The sequence below is a fragment of the Aptenodytes patagonicus genome, chromosome 5 (genome assembly GCF_965638725.1).
Source record: "Aptenodytes patagonicus chromosome 5, bAptPat1.pri.cur, whole genome shotgun sequence".
Taxonomy (NCBI): Eukaryota; Metazoa; Chordata; class Aves; order Sphenisciformes; family Spheniscidae; genus Aptenodytes; species Aptenodytes patagonicus.
Window position 1 is genome coordinate 79,743,890 of NC_134953.1, and position 22,017 is coordinate 79,765,906.

General features: G+C 39.2%; 1 long non-coding RNA gene across 1 annotated transcript in view; it reads right to left on the reverse strand.

Annotated features, from left to right (window-relative positions):
• Positions 1 to 22,017, reverse strand: part of LOC143160535 (uncharacterized) — a 47,801-nt gene that overhangs the window by 16,129 nt on the left and 9,655 nt on the right. The window contains exon 2 of the long non-coding RNA XR_012995397.1: positions 12,592 to 12,753. This is a non-coding gene — a long non-coding RNA (uncharacterized LOC143160535). The remainder of the gene's footprint in view (positions 1 to 12,591; positions 12,754 to 22,017) is intronic.

The following is a 22,017-nucleotide window of genomic DNA, read 5'->3' on the forward strand; positions in this document are numbered from 1 at the left end:
TAAACAGAAGAACGAGCTAGTATTTTTCTGACTCAAAATACGAAACCAGATTCCAGGGCGGATTATGACTTTTAAAAGGAGGTTGACTGTGAATGGAAGAAAGGGAGCCATGCCAGAGCAGGGTTCCCAGGAGAACTGTAGCCGAGTCAAGTTTCTTTTTCTGGAGACTGTAGAGTTAAGAGGGTGAACAGAGGAGCACGAGATCTGATCACCCCTCCACCCTAACACATTGCACTGTGCACAAATTTTCCCCTGTCCTGGGTTTCAGTTTGAGCTAATTACCCAAATTATCCTTCTGTATAGGCCATTTTAGTGCAGGACAGAAGGAATTCATAAATACTAGATGTGATATTCATTGTTTTAATAAAAGTTTCAAGTAGAGATAAAAGTTCTGTTTGCTTTGGAAAGCAGCCACAGGCAAAGTTTATTTGCTACTTCAGTGCCAAGCTGAACTGCAAATACAGACAGCGATTCTCTTCACCCCGACCGCAAGGCACATAAACCCTTAGGCCAGCTGAGGGAAGTCCCTATTTGCGAAAATGAATGTGAACGTTTCAATTTATGCAGTCTTATACACATTTTCTTGTGTTTGTAATATAGAATTCTCCTCCAGGACTTTAGAAATATTTTAGTATCATGAAACTGCAACCCCGGCTATATATATATAAAGGTTTAAAGGCTGGAACGTGACTGACAGCTGGTGACAAAGGCGTCACTACTATCTGCAGCTTTGACATATGGTTCTTTATAGGCTTGAACGTACCTGCCGTTGTCAGTTAGCGTTTCCATTCCTCCTGGGGGCCAGGACCACTGTGCCGCTGTACCCCCGTGAGTTCAGATTTGAAGAAAGAGTAAGTCAGAGGTGGGAAACAGAGGGTTGGGTTTTTTTAGTGCGTTGATAACCGCTTACGAACATTCTCTCTCATCTTTCTGTGATGAAGAGGACAGTGATAGAGCCCAGCTTGTGTCCTCTCAGGCAGCTCCTTTCTATGTATGATTTTAATATGCTGTGAAAAACACTTGGTGCGCTCTCTCTGTATTTAATTATTTTGATCCTGCAAATCTTTCATTTCTCTTGATGCATGCTTTTCGGACTCTTTCATCAGTTTCATTTTTCGTGAAAGATTCTTACTCTCTGACATGGACACGTGCTTCCAGTGTTGGTAACAGCATAGTCTTTGTAACTGTAATATCCAGCCTTTGGCTTACAAATAAATCTATTTTTGCCAAAAGCATAAACCTATCTACAAATACATCATTCACTGTATTTAATAGCAATGGTAATGGTATAAAGTGTTTAACACAAACACATAATGTTCGCCTGGTATAAAGTTTATCTGACGGTTGGGACTTTTTCTTCTTGTTGCTCGTCATTTCAGTGTCACTTCTAGAAACACCGATATCTTTCAGGATAGCTTTAGCTTTTAGGAAAAGTGATGTATTTTATTTATAAATAAATTCTGGTTTCACCTGCAAACCTATAAGTGAGAGTATACGTAAGCATAAGGAAATGTTTTTGTCTACAGGTAAATGTCTCCCCAGCATCAGCATTTATTTTCCATTATAGCTTTCCTCAGGGATTCTGCATCTACCTAGAAAGACTGTAGATTTCTCTCCAGTTTCTACCCACTCATTAGAAACAAGATATTTTCTTGCTTAAGGGTCCCTAAAGCAACGTACAATGAAGGAATACTCAAAGCGCAGTTTCACAGGGCATTTCACATGGGCGATGCCATGACAGCTGTGATGTCTGAGGGGTCCTTTGGCGGAAGATTCTGCATGAGCAACTCTTCATTCTCCACTGCAGAGAGAGAGCTTTCACAGCATATTTCAGAGATACCACATTCCTTTTCAAACCCCTTTCTTCTGGATGCAGAGTGTGGCCGTATGCATTTACACGATAGCTGCCTGCAAAATCCTACAGTATAGAAGTAGGTAATATATCGGACGAGAAGAATTTCAAATGAATATTTGTCAAAATAAAGTAATTATTATGCTGCTATTAGAAAGTGCATTGAGGAAGGTTACGTGCTTGTTAAGAGAAATATCTGTGTTAATTTTCTTACACTAATCCACAAATCAGCAAGTACGTAACCTAGATTTTTACCACCCAAAACCTTCCTGAAGCGTGCTTTGCCCTGTAGTATCTGCTCTGTGGCTAGAAGTTTTTGCCTTATTTTGAGTCCTAATCCTTCTCACACTGACTTCAGTGGTGCAGACCATGTTTCAGTGTAAGCAGCCAGTTACTGATCGTGAAGCAGTTTATCTGGGATTTTTCTCCAGATTTTTGAGGTTTCCTTTCCTAAACATTAAGACAAGCTTTAACTTTAGAAAAGGTCCATAAACCAACAGACTGAAAGAGTTTATGGATGAATGTAAATGACTTCTGAATTTTTACCATTTCAACCTGGTTATTTCTTTGGTGTTTTGTTTTTTTTTTTTCCCCTCTAAAATAATGACTTGGTATGTCAAAAGAAGTGTTTGAAAAGGCACATGTCATTACATTTGGAATTCCATAGGATTCTTTACCAAAATTTAAAGTCACAGAAACATGCCTGTTCTTATGAGCACTTTCATTTTCCACAAGCTGGTGTTTTCCAATAAAAAAATGTTTTTTGCAAAAGTTTCTGTATGCCCTCTCGCTGTGAGATGCACCATCTTCTCCACTGGTCCTTACCACTTGTTAGCAAAATCAACTGTAGCCATAGTAAAGACTGTGTTAAAGATGAAAGTTGAAATTACTTGCACTTTATATTGCATTTTATGATTCCCACTTTTTATTTGCTATCAGCTGTTAAATTTTCTTGAGTGTGCCAGCCCACAGACTTTTATTTAATGTTTCCAATAAATGGTATGGGCTTCTGCTTTTTAAGATTGAATAGGAAATATTTCGATAGTCCTTCCTGCCTTGCTGAGTGTGAGGTTGTACAGCTGTAAGAAAAGCCAGAAAAGGTTTAATTCATAACATTTGTGCATTTTTTCATAGAATATTGCAGATGTTCCTTTCTGGTGTGGCTTTTTTTTTGGCTTTGCCTCTGCTTTGTTCTCATATTTCAAATTTCAGTATGAAGTAATAAATGACTGTGGTACACAGAGAATTTACAGATGGATCGTGATTTTTCTTTTTCCATACTGTTTTGGAAAAGTCATGTTGCATTTAACTTCTGACAAGACTTTAAAAATACAACGATCATTAAGACTTTATTGGTACGCATTCCACAAAAGCTGAAGTGAAAAATATAAACCACTGATAACAAGAAAAATTAGTGCTTTTTTCAGAGTCAGGAGCACTGAAAATGGCTAGTGAATGACTAAAGAACGAACTGCGATGAGCAGATTGCCTTAGAGGGCAATACTTTATCAAAACATTGAGTTACATTGTGCTTCCCATTGTCTCTGTTCAAATTATTACATACTTCAGAGGCTTTCTAAAATGAGACATTCACTGGGATTAGGTAGTCAGAGACTGCTAAATTCTCTGGCCCCCTCTGCAGGCATGCAGAGCCCAAGAAACAATGCAAATGTCACGCTGTGTCTGCGCTGGGACAAAATGGGGGAAAAAAAAGAGGCTTCCCGCAGGCGTACAAACCCACCTACATTCTGCATGTCACAAAACCGTGAAGCCTATTAACTCGGCGCCGATGGGTAGGAGGAGGGAATGGGGCTGCAGATTTGCTGACAGCAAGCCCTCCCAGGCAAATGGGAGCAAGGGCAGCAGCTGTGACAAACCGGGATCCCCAGCCGTGGTCCGGCATCCTGCACGGACGGTGCAGGGTGCCCAGGGGCTGTACTATTTAACCTATGAAGGGATCTCACCTCATTTTCCAGGCGGTAATCAAGACCAAGTGACTGACATGGTGAAAGCATGGGCTTTCTTTGTGAGGGTGGCTAAATGCGAAAGAAAATAGGGTACCATCCACTCCTGGTTTTATGTCAGACCTACAGGTGTAAGATGACTTCAATATTCTTTAAAGAAATTTGATTTTCTCTCAAATCCATACAAAAGATCCCTCTCCTCTTTTTCTCTCTTCCACACGCACACAAGCACGCTGCTTCTTTCTTCCTCTGGAGTGATACCAGGAGACAGTTTAAAGCAATTTCTAGGGTTTGGAATAAACAGGACTCGCACAGATAATGAGCTAATACTAGCACAACATGAGGTTTGGTAAAAAAAATACCCTGCGTGTTGAGTTCTGAAAAGAATAAATTTTGTATTAAAGAGGAAAAACGTGATGAAGAGTTAAAAGCGCTACACGACAGCGTCAGTTACTGAGCTGTTGATTTTTCCTGCAGAAAGTCTATCCCATAGGAATGTGTCACACAACTATAAAGATGTACAGAGCACGTAGTGTTTTTTAAAATTCTAGCTGGCTATTTTTTCTCTTGGAGAATTTTCGCCTTGCTGGGTATGAGAGCCACAGGTTCTCACCAAGATCCCCCCTCTTTTTCCAGAAAGCGGACTGTGTTGACTGGTATTAACAAGCACCCCTTTATACCTTTCCTTCAGAGAGCACAAGGATTCTTTTGAGCTCTGTAACGAAGGTTTGTTCTTCCTGAAGTTTACACAGTGGGCTAAGCTCTGCCCGGGCTTGCAGCACTGCGACCCCATTGAGCAAGTTCAGTGGGGTTATGTGGGGATAACGGGATCTGACCTCCTGACTGCCATTATAATAAACAGAAAAAGAGTTTTCTTTTCTTACTGGGTTTATGAAAGTCCATTTTCATCGAGGTTTTTTAAAGCTACATCTTAGGAACTCGATTCATATTCTGAGCATACCAGTAGAGAATCTTAAAAGCAAGTTGTTGATATAAAGCGATGCTATTTTATCAGATATTCTGGAGTACCCCAGCAACAAATCGCTTTTCCCTCGGTAATGTGGAAATGGGACTGCAACAGAGTCCAGAAAAGCCCGTAGCACTCCCACTCCTTCGTGTGTACCCTGTGAGCTGGCTCTGGCCCCTCACGAGGAACTATAGATATTTCCTGTTTTGTAAGATGCTCTTGAGCCAGCAAGGGAGTGAGGAAATTTGAAAGTAAGAACTTCGGGCAAAATACATCCCTAAAAGAGATAAGTTGTTTTTTTTTTTTTTTATAATAAGACAGTTCTGACTGCTTTTTTTTTACAGTACCTTTTCTATAAATACCTATATCTTCTCCAATACATACAGCTGTGTACGAAAGTATATGTACACACCCAAAGAGGCATTCACTGGGAGATGACAGGCAAAACATGACCTGCTCACCTGCGGCAAGGGTGGATGTTTTGTGTCATCAGCTTTGTGCCCCACCACAATTTTCAAAATAATTGTTGCCTTTCTTAGTCATTTTGCACAACAGGAGGTGTTCTATTTCAAAGTGCTTTTTTTAACCCAAATCATACTCTGTTCCTTGCTTCTCTCTCTCTTTCCCCCTCCTCCTTCAACCTCATGCTACTGTGTAGTTTCAGCTTTCACAGGTTTCAGTTTATGATTTATTAAAGCTAGGGCTATTTCCTGAATATCTCTAGATTCCTTTCAGAGGAAAGTTCTGACAAGTCCTTACAAAGACAGCTGGAAGCTACTTAAACCTGCTCCATTAAAATCCAGCTGTAAATAAAATACATCATTTCTCACTGCAAACAGGTACCTTCCTATATTGGAAAGAGATGGTCGCACACAGTACCCACGTAACCAAGGTCTAGTAAGAAAACAAATCTTTTATTTATTTTTTCTGTTTCCATGCAGATACCAAATTGTGTGCTCCGTGGGTCTTAAATGCACCTCCTTAGGGGGCAATCAAGTATCAGGGGAATTATTCCTGTGCAAAGGAATAGCTCAAGAACTGTAGTAATTCCAAAATGTGCTCTTAATGCTTTTCTCTGGTAAGGTCAGCAATGTATTAGGAACTACACAGGCAGAAGGGAAACCGTGGGATGACAGAAAGAAACAAAGGTTAATTCAACATGTAAGTTGAATGATTAAGCAGGCATTGACCTTGCTATGATTTGTTACGGACCTTTTTCTTCAATTTAAAAATTATTCCCTAGCTGCCTCTCTACTTCTTCACTAATTATCAGCTTTACTGTAGGGTATGTCAGGGAGGAGCTATCTTCATGGATAACTCCTAAGAATTGGGAGCCGCATAGAAAAGAAAAACAAAACCCCCTGGCTAGCCTGAGTTGAAGTGGCAAACATTGTGTAGAGGCTGCCAAAAGAGATGGGACCAGAAAGGGACAAAGTGAATAGAGGCAATGATGGATAGATGAGAGGGAGTTATTCATGGCTCTGAAAGCATGATGAAATCTTAACTAGATGGGAGACAGGCCGAGCTTGTGAGGAGGAAGCCATTAGACAAATAAATGTCATAAATTTACAGGTGTCCTGTGCTCCACTGCATGAGTTAGGTTAATCCTTGGCGTGTCTTTTCAGATACTAGAGAGTACATCATCAAATCCTGCTTATAACTGATACTCAGGCTGTGGAAGTAAAGTGCATATGGTGGCAAAAGAGTTAGATCTTTCAGTTCGCGTGTGCACCTGAGAGCGCGTAAGCACTTAGTTTTATCGCTTTTGTTGTTTTAGTGAAGACCACATTGAATCTTTAATGATGGACTTCCTTATATTCCTCCTCTTTCTTGACATCAGCACTTAGAAGTCACGTACCTTTTTCCATCTCTGCCAATACTGCTGTACGTTGGCCCAGGCAAAGGAAGACCAATTCTTCTTTGATTCTTTTTTCCAATCTATTAAAAGCATCCAATTATTTGGTATGGCCAATCATTTACTTTGTTTTAGTCTTTGTAGTGGGTGATCTCTACTGAGCCACTTCATTTTGTGCTGAGGCCATCCAGATTAGTATCACAGGCTGTCTAACATTTGGGATTCTACAAACATTTGCTACCTGGAGCTGTGTGAGTTGCTCAGAGCTTTCCAGACCCACACAGACAAAAGTTCCATTGAAATGAATAGCTCTATTCATTTGCGAAAAGGAGGGAAAGGGCCGAGCAAAATTTTAAAAGGGCTCTCAGTGCATTTATATAGCTCCTACAGAAGTCACCAGCTTTAGTTATAGAACAAACCTTGCTATCCTAATTGTTACAGTGCTTTGGCCAGTTCTTAATTGCTCCCTTTGGACTTCTTTACGCTCCTGTCTGGGACCTTTTTTAAGTGTCTCCCTTACTAAAATGCTGCCAGCACATGGCAGAAAAAGTGAAGAACAGGTCCAGGCTTATAAACTCCTATATAAGTGAGGAATTTTAGTAACAGAAATAATCCCAGAAAAGTAAATGGGATTCACTATGCAAGTAAAATTACCTACATGCGCGTTTGTAGGATTAGACCCAAGATATTCATTATTAGCTGTAAGGTTTTATAGCTTTTGCTTCTTGCAGGCTTTGGATTTTTAGCCAGAAGGGCTGATTTGGCACCTCTGGACTAAAATAAGGGAAGAAATATGGGCGACAGCAACAGTTGTTCTAACTTACTAATTTTGGTGCAGTTGCAAAAAATGTAACGTTGTCACTAGCAGTCCTCAATTTCAACCAAGTGAAACTTCACCATCTTTTTTGCAAACTGAGATTTTGTTGTAAATAAGGTGACGTTTCATTCCTTTGAACAAAGAGCAAACCTATATGCATCTGCCCTATTGGAAATTTGTCCACTAACTGAAAAAATATACACTTTTCCAGTTCTTTGTGTCCATTTTCACAAAGGGTTGAGGCACAACCAAAAGGGGATTTTTTTTTTTTTTTTAATATAAAAGCATAAATCTGGGTATTACTAAAGAATAATGTCTTTTGCCCTGACATAGATCCACATTAGCCACAGAAGCCAAAGGATACATCCCAGTAAAGTAGATTCAAGTCTGGCCAGTGTGATGGGTTTCTGGAGACTTAGTCATATTACTCTCTGTAGTTTTCCTGTGCTGTTGCTTCATCCTCATCTCCTTGACAACTCTTGCCTTCCCTGGCTAGGTTCTTTCCCGTTCCAGTCTAAGGTGTTGCTGCCAAAGTCATCTATTCTAAATACTTTTCCTTTCAGCATCTTGAACCCATTTATTGACTTCCCACCTACTCCTCACATCGTTCTCCTTGTTTTTACCTTCAAGATGCTGCACAAAACAGAATTTGCTTTGGCCTACACCCTCTTTAATTTCCTTTTCTGTTCCTTAATATCTTTCATTACTACTCCCTTTGCCTACTCCTCTCTGTCTTAGCTTTGTTGCTTACCACCCCTGTCTCTTGGAAATACAATGAAATACAGAGGGAAGAAAACATAATTTTTTGCCGGTATGCAGTTGTCTCTCTTCTTTTTAAACTCAAATTTTTTTTTACAGTCTTCCTAAGGAAAGCTAATGTTGTCACTCTTCACCCATTTTTTGTCTGGGCTGCGTGAACTCAGTTGTAGGATCTTTGGGACCTTTGCTTTAATGTTCTGAATAGCTCTGTGTATATTTATGATACCACAGAAGTCTTGAAAGCATAGGCAGTGAACGTGAGATGACAGACTAAAGAGAAACACCAGCGTTAAAATTCAGCGGGTGATCATCTTGATCTCATTTCCCGAGCCGTCGCTGCAAAGTAACGGTGAGCCTGGCCTGCCTCCCCTTCCCATCAACGTGTACCAGGCAGGTTTCCAGTAAGATGACTGAAGAGATGCTGGGGATGCCGGTTAGGGGAAAGGCGGTCTGTGGTCGTACCCCCTGTTCCAGGCGCAGACGGTCGCGGAGGAGAGCTTACACCCTGCCACTGCTCGTTGCCCCCCGCTAGCCGAGACCACCACCCTTCCAGCAGGTGGTCAACTGTGTGTTCAACCAGTTTGGTCTGGGCTCGGGGTGCAACCCCTCTCATGATTTGCTGTGTCAGCAGAACTGGATGTGACCACATCTTTGATATAATACCTTGCAGATCTGTTACTTTTGTCAGTATTTCACTGTTTAATCTTATATTTTTAGGGGAGAGGTTAGCTCTTTGTGCACGGTAATCACAACAAACCAGTTTCATTTAGCTTGTTGAGCCAGCTCGACAAGATAGAAAATGAACACAGCAAATTTTAACGTCTGCCTGTTTTTCCCTGTGTCAGAACATCTTCATGATCCTTTATTTCCGAAGTAAATGGTAATTAGCAGCAGGGCCATAGCTTGTACTGAGACAGAATTTCCAGACGTAAAAAGAAGATCAATTCTGGGAAATTTAGACCTTTGGTAACGCTATCCTGGTGAGTAGAAGCCTCTAGCAGAGGGTGATAAAGCGTAGCTGGGACTGACCACTGAATATTGCTCTCTTCAGCCAACACAGCTGTTTATAGAATATCCTACAGCTACCCTTATATAGGTAGCTCCTCTTTTGAACTGGTTCTTGTAAGCGTAGCGCAGCCACGTGTGACTGCTCAGCAGAGCACTGATACCTTTAAACGACTCAAATAAATACTTGCTGATGTGTTTAAATAAGACAGCAGATTACCTCCCTTTTTACAAGCCTATATGCTTTGGTGTGGGACCATATAAAGAAGCTTAATTTTGCCAAGATGGCAATTTTTGGCAAACTTTATTGTATTGTCAATGTTATCGGTATCAATTTTTTCAATATGATCAATTATCAGTATTATCAATATAGCTAAATGACAAATGACCAAATAATGTAATGTCATACACAGGCCGTTGTTGTTTTATTGGTGAAGACTTAAGTGTTTCTAGGCTATATTTATGACGAGATGTAAGGATTTTTGCTAATTTCTTCAGAACATACAGAATGAAATCCGTTGGTATTAGACACTGTGCCTTCAGCGAGGCCAAGACTGTACCCATGGTAGGCAATGAAATTGGAGTCACTGGCAGATTAAGTATAACTATCAAGCTTTGTTTCATTTATAGTACGTATACTTTCATTGTGGTTTAATTATTACCATTTCAGAGCAAGGATGTTAGACTGATGGTAGGTATCTTGAAGCAGAATCATATGTAAAATATATTTTTTTAATGGATTATTGATTTAAGTGTCTCACCATGTGTGCAACATACTCTTCAATGTTATAAAAGCAATTTTGACCTGGTTTGTGGACCATAGATTTTTGATATGTAGTAACATGATGCTGGGGCTGAATAAATTCCTTTAACAAGCTCTTCCAAGTTCTGCCTCTTCAAACCAACAAACATAGGTTTGAAATGCACACGTTATGTCATTTTAAGAGGGGTTTAGAATAAATCTTTGAGAAAATAACTCTTCTATCTGTCCTTTGAATTTCTCTTGTGTAGAGGCCAATCCAGGAAAGGCAATCCTGCATAATGGAATTCTAAGAAATTAAAAAAGCCTCTATGTAATGTTGTTTGGGTATCAAGTGTCAGCAATATATTTTCCATGACTTGCTTTGCTAAAAAAGAAATAGATATCTAAAGCTAGGCAGATGAGATGAACGATGTGATTCAAAGGCATTATCAGACATGGGGTTTTTTTCAGTGGACTTACTATTACTTTAAAAGGTCCAGCTAACTAAATACAGCTCGTGAGGCAGTACAATATGTGAAAGATATGAAAAGGCACACAATAAAAATCAATATATGGAACTTTGGTTGAAGATATTCTTTCCCCATATATTTGGGTGCTTAAATACCCAAGTAACTTTAAACACTGCACTTTATGATTTTCTCTTACGCGTGTGCCACTTGTTTGACAAAAGGTCTGAAAGGTTAATTTCCAGAATCTTCGTATTGTTAGTATTAGTATTTTTGCCGTAGCTGATAGAAACATCATACAAATCCTATCTTTATGGCACCGAGTCTCGGAAGAGAAAGATACCGCTTTAGTTTGCTCGTAGGCAAATTTACCAAAGACTCAAAGTGGTAATATCGTCCAGCGCTTAGGCTGAACAACACAAGTTATAAAGCACTGATGAAAAAAAAAGATCAGCTTTACCAATGAGAACATACTTGATTCAGGTTACCAGTGCGTTAAGAAGAATGATAGAGAAAGGAAATAATCGAACCTTGCATACTAAGTATGAATTGTTTGACTTTGTGCTTCCTCTCTTGAAAGCAGCTCTTTGCCAGTCTACATTCCAGTCCTCCATGAAGAGACTTCCCCTTTTTCAAAGTCTTTTTTCCTTTCTTTCCATAAGTACCTTAAAAGCACAGCTACTAAATATGGCCGCGTTTGTAAGAATGTATTTTACATTTGAGCAGATCCTCTAAGCTGCAGAGAATGGGAGGCTGCTTTGCAAAGTCTGTTTCCACTCAAGGATTCCAGCCTCTAGTTTTGCAAAGCCTTCTGGGAATACATTTTCCCGGTCTGCATTCCAGTAGCTTTTTATTTCCTGTAGCTGTGTCAAAAGCAGTAATAGTAAGTCTAAAGAATGGAACAGGTTACTTTATAATATATGTACCATATGGCTTTGCAGCCTTCTTTCTTCATTTGTTTGGAAATGATTGCAGAGGATAATAGTGACTCTGTTCACTAATTGCTGTCCCGTGTGCCATATTCATATATTTAAACTGGGCTGTCAGTGAAGAATTTACGTTTTCTTTTCAAATTTTCTCTTAGATCATTATACGATCAGAGGAAGTTAATTGCAAACTTTCAGAAAACTCTGGCTTCAACAGCAATGTCTTTTGGATCATCAGCAGCTCCATACACTATATATGCACTTTGCATTATTTATTGCTTTATATTCAAGTCTGCTTTTCTACGGAAAGAAATGTCAGCATCATGTGGCGCCCTAGCATCTCCAAATTGGCTGGGAGAAGCTGATAATTTACAGAAACTGCAAATTATCTTAATCAAGACAGCAGCATCAGAGCTGCGGGCCATAGTGGGACAACATTCTTTATGATATATTTCAAACCATAATCTTTATAAGCTCAGGTTTCATTTATGAAAAAGAACACCAATGTTAATCAATATTGTGTTTCCCCAGAATGTTGCTCATCTTTAATTTAAAAGCAAAACAAATCATGTTTTGTTCCCAGGTAATTTATAAATTTTGCTTTATAAATAAAGCACAATTATAAAATCTTATTGTATGCATTTTTAAAAAGCATAATTAGACAATAATGTAAATGCTGAAATTAGAGAGGCTCCCTTGATATTAAAGTACTGCCTGTACTTGAGCTTTATTAATTATTTTATTTATTAATTCTCTTGGTAACAAATTTACACAGGGTGTCCGACAATGTAATAAATAGTTTTAATGCTACATATTGCATAAAAGTTCGCTGTTCTCTCTACAGTCAGTGATTTTTTTTATTTCTTGTTCCTTTTTCCTGTCATTGTGTGATGCAAATTACACTGGGGTATTAGCGCTAGCAGAAGGTTGTGTGCATTTCTGAGCTTTTGGCTTTACCTAGCTAATTCATCTGAGGCACAGCTGGGACTGGGGGGAAGCCAGGGGGGAAAGAGGGCTTCTTTAACAGTTTTCAAGTCCTAAACAGCAAGACGGTAGAAGGAATGTCCATGCACAACTGTTAAAAACAGCCCAAAGAAACAAGAGCAGCAACAGAGACAGCAGTCAGAAGATTTTTTTTTTTTTTTCCAGTGGAGTATAAAACTGAACAATGAACTAGGTGAAAGAGAGAAGGTGAAATAAAAGACGCTGAACAGCTGAAGGAGTTGTCTGGACTAACCTTGTACTTACTGATACATTTAGTTTACGAGTCATCAGTGCTGAAAGGAGAAATCAGGGATGTTGATGGAGAAGGGCAGAAAGGGCAAAAGAATCCTGGCTGAAGAAGCTTGTCTTTTAACTTCGATGTACATCTTGGGTAATATAGCACCAGGATGGACTCCTGAAACAAAACGAAATGGGGCATTTATGACATGTCTTTAATTCTGACACTTTTGAAAGAAACTTACGCCCACTGAAGCGTAACAGCTCTGGAGAAGAACAAGGCTGCCTTGTAGGGCCGGCACGCTATTAATCATCCAGGGTGGGAAACTGTATGTGGTAAGTGGTGGGATGAGGTGAAGTGATTCCTTGGCTGCACAGACACTATCTCAGGGGTCTAACATCCAGCCCGGCAGAGATTTCCTATGTGTAACTGCAAAATGGTAAAGCAAACTTTCCACTTAAGCTCTCCCAAGATCTTCATCATTTAAGCCAAAGGAGAACCTTCTGATCCCGTCATAGGCCAGCCATGAGGTAGTGACAGAGTCACAGAGCTGTTGTTTCGTCAGAGAGAAGTCAAGGGTGTCTTACACTCTAACAGCAATAATTCTGTTTATGCCTATAGTGTTCCTAAAATGTGCCAGGTATAAAACAAACACCCTGAAGCGCTCCAATTTGGATGGACAGCCAAGGCAGAAAAGGAATATGGGGGAAAAAGACAGCTATTTAATTTTACAGTGGGCTTTTTCACGCTGTCCAATTACAGTTTGCTGTTTTAACATTAGTAATTCTGAATGAAGTACTTCAGGAAACTTTTAGATGCTCTCCCTCCTAATTTTTTTTCCTGTTGAGGTTCAGTTCTTACTTCTCCAAAACTCCACGTGACTGAAAAAGACTTGAATGAAGACTAAGTAGTAGCATGTTTTTCTTTAGTTTCTTCTTGTTCACCACTGTACTTAACTGTCCCACTTTCTATCCTTTCAAGAAGAAGGACAGGTAGGGAGAAAGGAAACACTTGCCTGTTTGTCAGGCAGCTGAAGAGTCGAAGAGGCAAATTACCCAAGGTCTTCTGGTGGCACAAATGAATCTGGTCACCAGATGGGAAGAACAGAAAACAGTAGCCAAAACACCAAAATAAGGGCCATAGGGAGTAGCTACAGAAGGATAATGTGGGGTTTGCTCTGAGGAAATAGCTACATGATAATAATCTTTTTTACATGACTTGGTTTTCTTTGTGCTCTTTAACAGAGACATGAGTGAGCTATAAAGTATTTTTTATCCACAGCACTCTGAGGCACTGAGTTCCACTGTTTAGTTATGGGTTTTGGGAAGAATTGTTTTTTTTGTTTCGTCTGATCCTATTGCCTTGTTTGATGCTCCTTGTATCTTGTACTAGGAGAGACTGAGAATATAAATTTCTTATTCACCTTCTCCATGTCATTATTCATTTTATGACTTATTTTAATCCTTCTCATTTTCCTCTTTTCAGGGTGTAGTTCTAACTCCTTCCCTGTGTGGAGACAGTCCTGTATCAGCATCCTTGCTGTCCTATATACCTTTGTCTGTACATGTTTATTCTGTGATGAGGAACCAGAACTATGCATGTTATTCAAGACACGCGTGCCTCATGGATTAAACACTGTCATTGTAATGCTTCTGTTTCATTCTCAATTCCTTTCTTAACGCCTAAGAATATAACTGTTATTTCTGTATAGCACTAAGCACAGAACTGATTATGAAAATACACATTGTATTTTATGCTATCCCTTCCTGTAATGAGCCATTGCTATAAACCACTGGAGTAGGTAACTGGCATATTCCACACACATTGAGCCTACCGACCAACTCACCTCTGCATGGGTTCAGTCATTAATCCATACGATGGCTCTGTAACCTCCATTAGTTCCAGTAATAAGCATGATAGCTAACTTGACGTGCCTGCTACTTGAAAGTGCCTGCTACTTGATGAAACCTGTCTCAAGCTGATCCAGGAATTTCGTGTGAATCAGCAATCCCTACAGTTGATCTTCTGGCTCTAGGTTTACCCTTGACACAGGCTCTTCAGTATCCTCTTCATATGGAGTCCAGAAAGGACATGCTAGAGAACATGTGGCCAGGACTTGCCCCGTCCCTGGAAACATTCCAGGTCAGGTTGGACGGGGCTCTGAGCAACCTGATCCAGTTGAAGATGTCCCTGCCCGCGGCAGGGGGGTTGGACTAGGTGACCTTGAGAGGTCCCTTCCAACCCAAACTAGTCTGTGATTCTATGACTTCTGGCAATGCTTTTGTGAAGTAAGACAAGAGTTAAAAAGCAGGACCACAACTCGATGGTGCCCGTTAGCTCTGCAGAAAGCCTATCTGGAGCACGTAGAATTAGAAGCAAAAGTTAAAATGAGGTCTTGGGAGTGGCTGAACAGACTAATTAGATGAAATCTACCCTTAATTGATGAAACACTTCAAACTCCACTTGAATATAGAAACACGTTTCTAGACTCTCCTGCTTACCTTATTAAAAGCTTTACTTTGTCTCTGCCCTGGAGGGGAATGGAATCCAAAGGCTATGTCTATTTCCTGCACTTTTGCTTTGTCCAGAAGAGGAGGCTTATTTAGGGGTTATATTTCTTTACAGGCTTTCTTTTTCTTTTTGTTTTTAAAAGAAGAAAGCTGTGTTTGTTCTGAGTCGATCTGAGAACTTTTTTCCTGATTTGTCCAAAGGAAAAAAGGGAGAAGAAGGAGTTGTCATTATCAAGACAAGAGAGTTTGAGGAATAAATCCAGCTGTTGGTATAACTTGAGGGCTTAAGTAAGACTGGAGCATCACAATACAAAGTAGATGACAGTTTATCCTTCTACAGTTTGACTAAGTGAAATAAAGTCTAGGCTAGGATGGGCATTTCCCACAAGTCTCTTAAAATCTCTGTTTAGAAGAATAGGAAGGTAACAGCTATTGTTCAGACTCATCAATATATAACATTGCTACTGTTTTACAACATTTGCACAAAAAATTAATGTTATCCCTTGATACTTGATGTGAGTAAACAGATCCAGTGTCTACCATACTGCCTCAATAAGTATAATACAGCGGTTGTACTAAAACAAGTCCCTTGGCTCAAGGTGGAATCCTTTTTCATTAATACGTTCAGCCTAACATATTCCTAACAGGGAAATTGAGGATTCCCTAGGGTAAGCTGTAGACAGCATGAAGTTAGTTTATGCCAGCCGTTATTCTCATTGCTTACCCTACCCACTGCAAAAGGCATTTGGGAGCTTAGATCGAAAGGGGAGAAAAGGTTCAGGCCAGAATATATGTTGCATTACTGAAAGAGTTCAAGCTGATCCAGCGCACGGCAGCCCTGAACCACTGTTGTCTGTGCTACCACTTCGCTGTGCTGAATAAGAGCTTGGCAGAGCTGAGCTTGAAGCCCAGGTTCTGGACAGTCAGTATAATTGTCTCAATTTAAGCAATGTTTGCAATAGGGAAGACCAGTGCTCAATAAGGAACTAGTCTGGCAATTGCTTAGATATTTGGCATATGGCATTTCTATTTCCAGTTGCCAAGGTATGTCTGAAACGTATTTTCTGTGTCATTTTGTGGTAGGAAGGAGTGCATATTCATAGCCCACGTATCCATACCTTGTTATCCACTCACATACAAAACCTATGTCTAAGATTACATGTGTAAATTGGCAACTTCAATCGGGTCATTTCAGTTGAAGATCCTACGTGCACTTGTGCATAACTGTGCTAGACATCTTTCAGCAGGCTGTTTCTTAAGCATCTCTAGTATGAGTGGATTTTGCAGTGTCTGCCATCGGGTAGATAGCCCAGCAACATGGGTTTTAAAATACGAATTCAACATGTTACTTGTTAATGCAGAATTTCAGAGATTTTTATTTCCATATATTGCTCTTCCACGTGTCTGCTGATCCCTCTCCGAGTTGTTTTTTTGTGGCTGACAAAGTATTCTGTTCTAATGTACAGGATAAAATGGAGGCGATGTCTGTGGTTTGAAAGGGTAGCTCATTGGAATTAGTGTGGCAGAACACAGAGTTTCTGTTTGCAACAAATGTGGTAAAGAACTTCTATGAAAAAAATGCCTGGATTTAAACTTCTTTTCTAAAGTTTCTCCAGAAAGACGGAACGAAACTTGGTATGTGTACCTCAGCTTTGATACCAGTCGGAGTGGTGAACAGAGAGGTGATGCAGGCCCCGTTTCCCCATGCTGATGATTAGCCCAGTATTGGGAAAGACTCCTTCGCGGTGCCAGTGTGCAAGTGCCTCTGGCTGCCAGCCCTCCCATCACAGGCAGCGCAGACACATCACGGCAGAGAGAAAAGCGGAGATACCAGGCTGCTTCGTAGCTACCCTCACTTGACGGACTGTCTTCTGGGAACTCTTGCCAGCTGGCAGAGGTTAGAGCGGTCCACAAGTTGCACTAGCGTGTCCAAAACTAAGAACAGAAAAGTAAGGAGCACAGCCAGCTCCCTGATGGTCTCCTCTTTCTGCTTCACTGAAGCAGATAATGTAACACTCAGTGCTTGTGTCAGACGTAGTCTGAAAGGACGGCTCCCGGTGCTGCCGCTGTTCCATTACTGTCCCTCTCGATAATAACAGCTAGAGACCACGATCCCAAGAGGGGCAGAGTGCCATGAGGTGCCATGGAGGAGCTGACAAGCCCCGTCTAAGTTTTCACATGGAGTTAAGAGTTAGTTGTTGGCTTCACAGGAAATAAAGTGCTGTTACTACATCACCACCAGCTAAAGGTAATGTGCTGAAAACCTGTCAGACCCATCGGTCAGACTTCAACTGCCAGAGGTCTTGTTTTATACAGGAGTTTTTAAATGAATTCAAGGGGATTCTAACTGCTCTTCAAACAAAATTTAATATCTAAATACCAGACAGATAGCATATCATACTTCCTTATGGTTCAGAAGCAAAGGGAGTTCAGCCTAAAATTCATTTGCAGACATCTGTAAAACACATTGCTGTGGAATGACAATAGAGGTGATCCATAACTTGACATGGGCACTTGTTCTTTATTATGAAATACAGATACAGTGACACAAAACATTGCTTTTCAAGTAAGTGTGCTCAGTGCAGTCTAAAAACGTAATATAACTGCATGCCAGACACTGATTTTCTGTTGCCATGAACATCTGCTTGATATACACAGACATCTTGTGATTAGGCTCCGCTCGGTAGCTAGACCAGCAAATGAAAGGGGTGGAAGGGAGGAGGATGAACAAGCTTTCTTTCTGCAGGCAATAAACAAACCATAAATGTGTTTATTTCCATAAAGAGTGGAAATAAAGATTCAGAGTTCAAAAGGTATTTGCTTTCAGCACATTTCTTCATTGGAGCTGGCTGTTTACTTTTCATTGGCAGTCATCTATAATCAAGTGTATTTTCTGGAGGAAAGCGATTTTCATCTGCTGAATGTAAAGACTTAATGAGTAAGGAAACAACATGCATATTAATTTATTATATGCATATTTATTTATTATATGCAGACAAACAAACTGACTTACTAAGCTTATTATCCAAAGCAGTACAGAATAAAAATGTTGTAATCTATTGTTCTTAAGAAATGTTACATCTCACCAGGGTTTTTTAAATCCTTTAATTCCTGTGGGTTGTAATTTCCAGTTTCAGAAATATCTCCGTCAGCTCTGTACGTCATTGCAATAAAATCCAGTTCGGGTCAGATCTTCCCATGATCCCAGTTTCTGTTCCTGAGTGACAAGTATCAGTGCTGCTAAACAAACTGGACACCGTCTCCATTTTGCCGGTCCAAAACAATGTATTTCAGTAACTATAATAACCAAATGAAGCGTCTACCCTGGTCTGCTAGCTAATTTATACCTCTTATACTTGCAAAGGTATATTAGCTAGCTTATTTTCCCTTTGGGTTTGTTTACTATGCATTTTGGAAAGAGGACGGAAAATCTCCAGTTAAAGCATTGGTTAGAAAATTAGGAAGTGGGGGTTCAGTTCAGAGATCTGCCGGAGATTCCTAACCACAGTTTATAGGTACATCACCCTCCCCAGTTAAATAACTGAGAAACTCTTTTGCTAAACTCATTGCTGCCTGGGGCATTTTTGCCACTCGAGAGGATGTTACATTCTATAAAGCCACAAGGGAGTCTTTCATTTATCTAGTCTGTCTTGCCACATAAAAAGGCCAAAAGAGCTCCCTGAATTAATTCCTGTAAGAAAAACATTTTATTTTTTAAAAATTTTATAAGCACCTACACGAAGAAGAAGAAGTAGGGAAGATCATTCTGTGCTAATGACTGGCCTTTTCATTATTCTCAAGATTTGCTGTCCCTCTAGTTTCAATGTGAAGGTTTACCGTATGGCTGGAAGAATCCAAAAGAGATTTAATATATATTTATTTCATTGCTGAAGAACGCCCATCTGACTGATTCCTTATGGTGGAAATATGATACTTCTCCAAGTTCTTATGATTTGAATGCTTTTCCCCAATCTCTAACCAAAATCTTCCTTTCTGCACATTGAAACCAATTAGTCATTATCTATCTTTTTGTCCATTTCTGGTAAAAGTGTTTAACACAACATCAGGAACTGGTATCTTAGCAGACAGCATTACCTAGTTTAGTAAGAACCTATTGCCTTCCTGAGTAGGTAAATTCTATTGACTATTCTTGCGTTTCTGGTAAACAGACATACCTCTTTCAGAAGAGGTATTAAATATTAAAGATCCAGCCTAGAACTATATATTTTTGTCGTTTCAGTGTCATCTCTTGCACGATGTATGCTAAAAAACACCATTCCACTTCTCATTAATACCGTCTTCTAGGTTACTTTATATCACAGCAGTGATAGATTTTGTGCTTATAGAAATCAAGGAAATTTTGTTCTACCCAATCGGCAATAAAATGACATATAAAATATACTTCACTGTATATCAATTACTTGACTGTTTCCAAAAGGTTAGGAATGAACAGGAGAGGACTTTTTCTCCCTCTAGGCAATCTCAAGGAGATATTGAGTCTCAAAGAACATTCGTTGTCTCATAAAAAGTACAGCAGGTACCTTTGCCATACATAGCCTTTCTAGTAGTTACTTATGGAGTATCTTTGTATTATTCTACAAATGAATGCTTGGAACATAAAATAGAATGCAAGACGTCAGAACTTCATACGTGGTGTCCAGAAAATAAAGTTTTAACACCTTGTTAGAGCACACTGCAGTGCATTTTAAAAAGTCTTAGATTTACTATTAAACATATTAAACATCAACCTATATAGTAGGAGTCTAAAAAGAACCCATAGGAACAGTCACGTGTTTTAAATATATTGCTAATATATGATGAAATTGCAAACCAACCAGTGAGCATATATGATAATTATATCCAGGTATTTAGTCTTGAATTTTTCAAACTTTTGGCCTTAGCCATCTCTGCACTTTTTCATGGAACATGAAAAAAAAATTATGCACATTCAGGCAAACAAAATTTGCTCTGAAAATTATTTCTAAAAGATTTCATACTTAGCAAAACAGTACTGCTAGAGACTTACATAGTATTTCCTTTTGTTTTTAAAGGCCTAATCCAAAATCTACTTAAAGCTGATGAGAATGTTTTTATTGAATTCCATGTGCTCAGAACTGTGTTGTAAATGCAAAAGAATTGCTTCCAACTGGAAAGAGAAATACTAAATACACATATATATTAACTTACAAGTAGAAATCTGTATCAAGATTTTTTCTAAGAAACCCAGATTCTTTTTAATAGACTATTTCATAGTAGCATTCTAACCAATTTCTCTTCACTAATTTCTTAAATTTTGGTAATAAAACAGTATCTTTTCCTCAGAAGAGCAGAATATGATCTAATGGATACAATAGATAGGTTACTATTGTTAGGTCTCAGAACATACAAATTACACTTCTCTGAAATTAGATTCATTGTCTGTTACGTTTGCTTATAAGGAACACATTCAGTAGAATCAATATCAATATTTTTTTTTAAATTTACAAATGTCCTTGAGAAATTCCTGTCACTACTGCGGTAGTAATTGAATATGGATTATGAGTATGAATATGTGAGTCTGTATCCTTATGAAAGATATTCATACTGCCTGTTAGATATCTATTCAGTTCTTCTGAATACCCTTTCGATGAGTCTCTTTCCTTCCATTGACATAGGAAGTCTAATATAACCCTAAACTTGATAGCTGTGTGCCTTGTGTTTCATTCATGCCTTGCGGGGGGGGGGGAAACACAGAACAAAACACAAACGTTTAGAAAAATGTCCAGTAATTAAGAGTCATAGGAGTTACGGCAAGACATATCTGGACAAGGCACCTACATGAAATAATTATTTCTCCCTTTGTGAGAAATACTGGAAGCAATGCGCTGTAGTCCTCTTTGTATTTTTTTCCTTGATGAATATTTCCAATACCTGTGTAAGCATAGATGTAAATCTACCTTTCTATTATCTCCTTGCTTCTTATTCCACCCTCCACCTGCACTGTTCTATTCATTGTAAGGTTAGAGCGAAGCTTCAATGCATGAGAGATCTAGAGGTTAACTTTTGCTCCTTCTCCAGGCTCTCATTCATCCTTGCCAGTTAAAAGCTCCTCGTATTAATGTATCCTGAACATAGTTGGCTTTCAAAACACTTGTTAAAAAGACTACTAGGCAGCACAGTTTCCTTCTAACAGTGTGGGATAAACAGATATTCTTTATGAAAGAATCACTCGTACAAAATAAAGAATACATAGACTTATATATGCATTATATTGTATCTTTTATAGAATAAAGAAGCAAAAAAGAAAAAAATAACACAGCAGTGAACTGAGGGGAAAAAAAAGATTCCTTCTGAACTGGAAAGTGGGCTTACTAATTCCTGAATTCAGACTAAGTTCATTCCAACTTTTTACTAAATAATAAATCAGTGAGTCTAAAGACTAAGTAAATCGAGGAGTTGCTTTTTTCAAGTCCCATTTTTTTAAGAGCAACTGCACGTTTTGTTTTCTTAATACAAACCTATAGACTGTAGTAAAAGCCTTTGTGCATAGCTATAATAGAAGCTCTTCTCACAGAACGGGAAAAAAAAAAGATGGAAATGTTGATTCTGGCAACCGAGAATACGCATTGAATCTGTGACCTTTCAGGCAGTCGTCCTTTCAGGTTCAAAAGTACGTTAGTTGCCCAGTCAGAGACTGTGCGGAGTTCTCTGAGGTCCTTCATCTTTGGAGGCCTTTATCGTGAAGACTGTTTAATTTTTCTTCTCTTCCTAACAAATATTTGTTTTATTATAAAACAATAAAACAATGCATGTTAGAAAGGGCACCAAACCTTTATGTTATTGTTCCATGATTGAACAACTCTCCATCCCAAGGAACTTGTCTAAACTTAAAATCTTAAATGTAAACTAATAGGGACACTAACATCTCTGAGACAAAAGACATTGTGAGAAG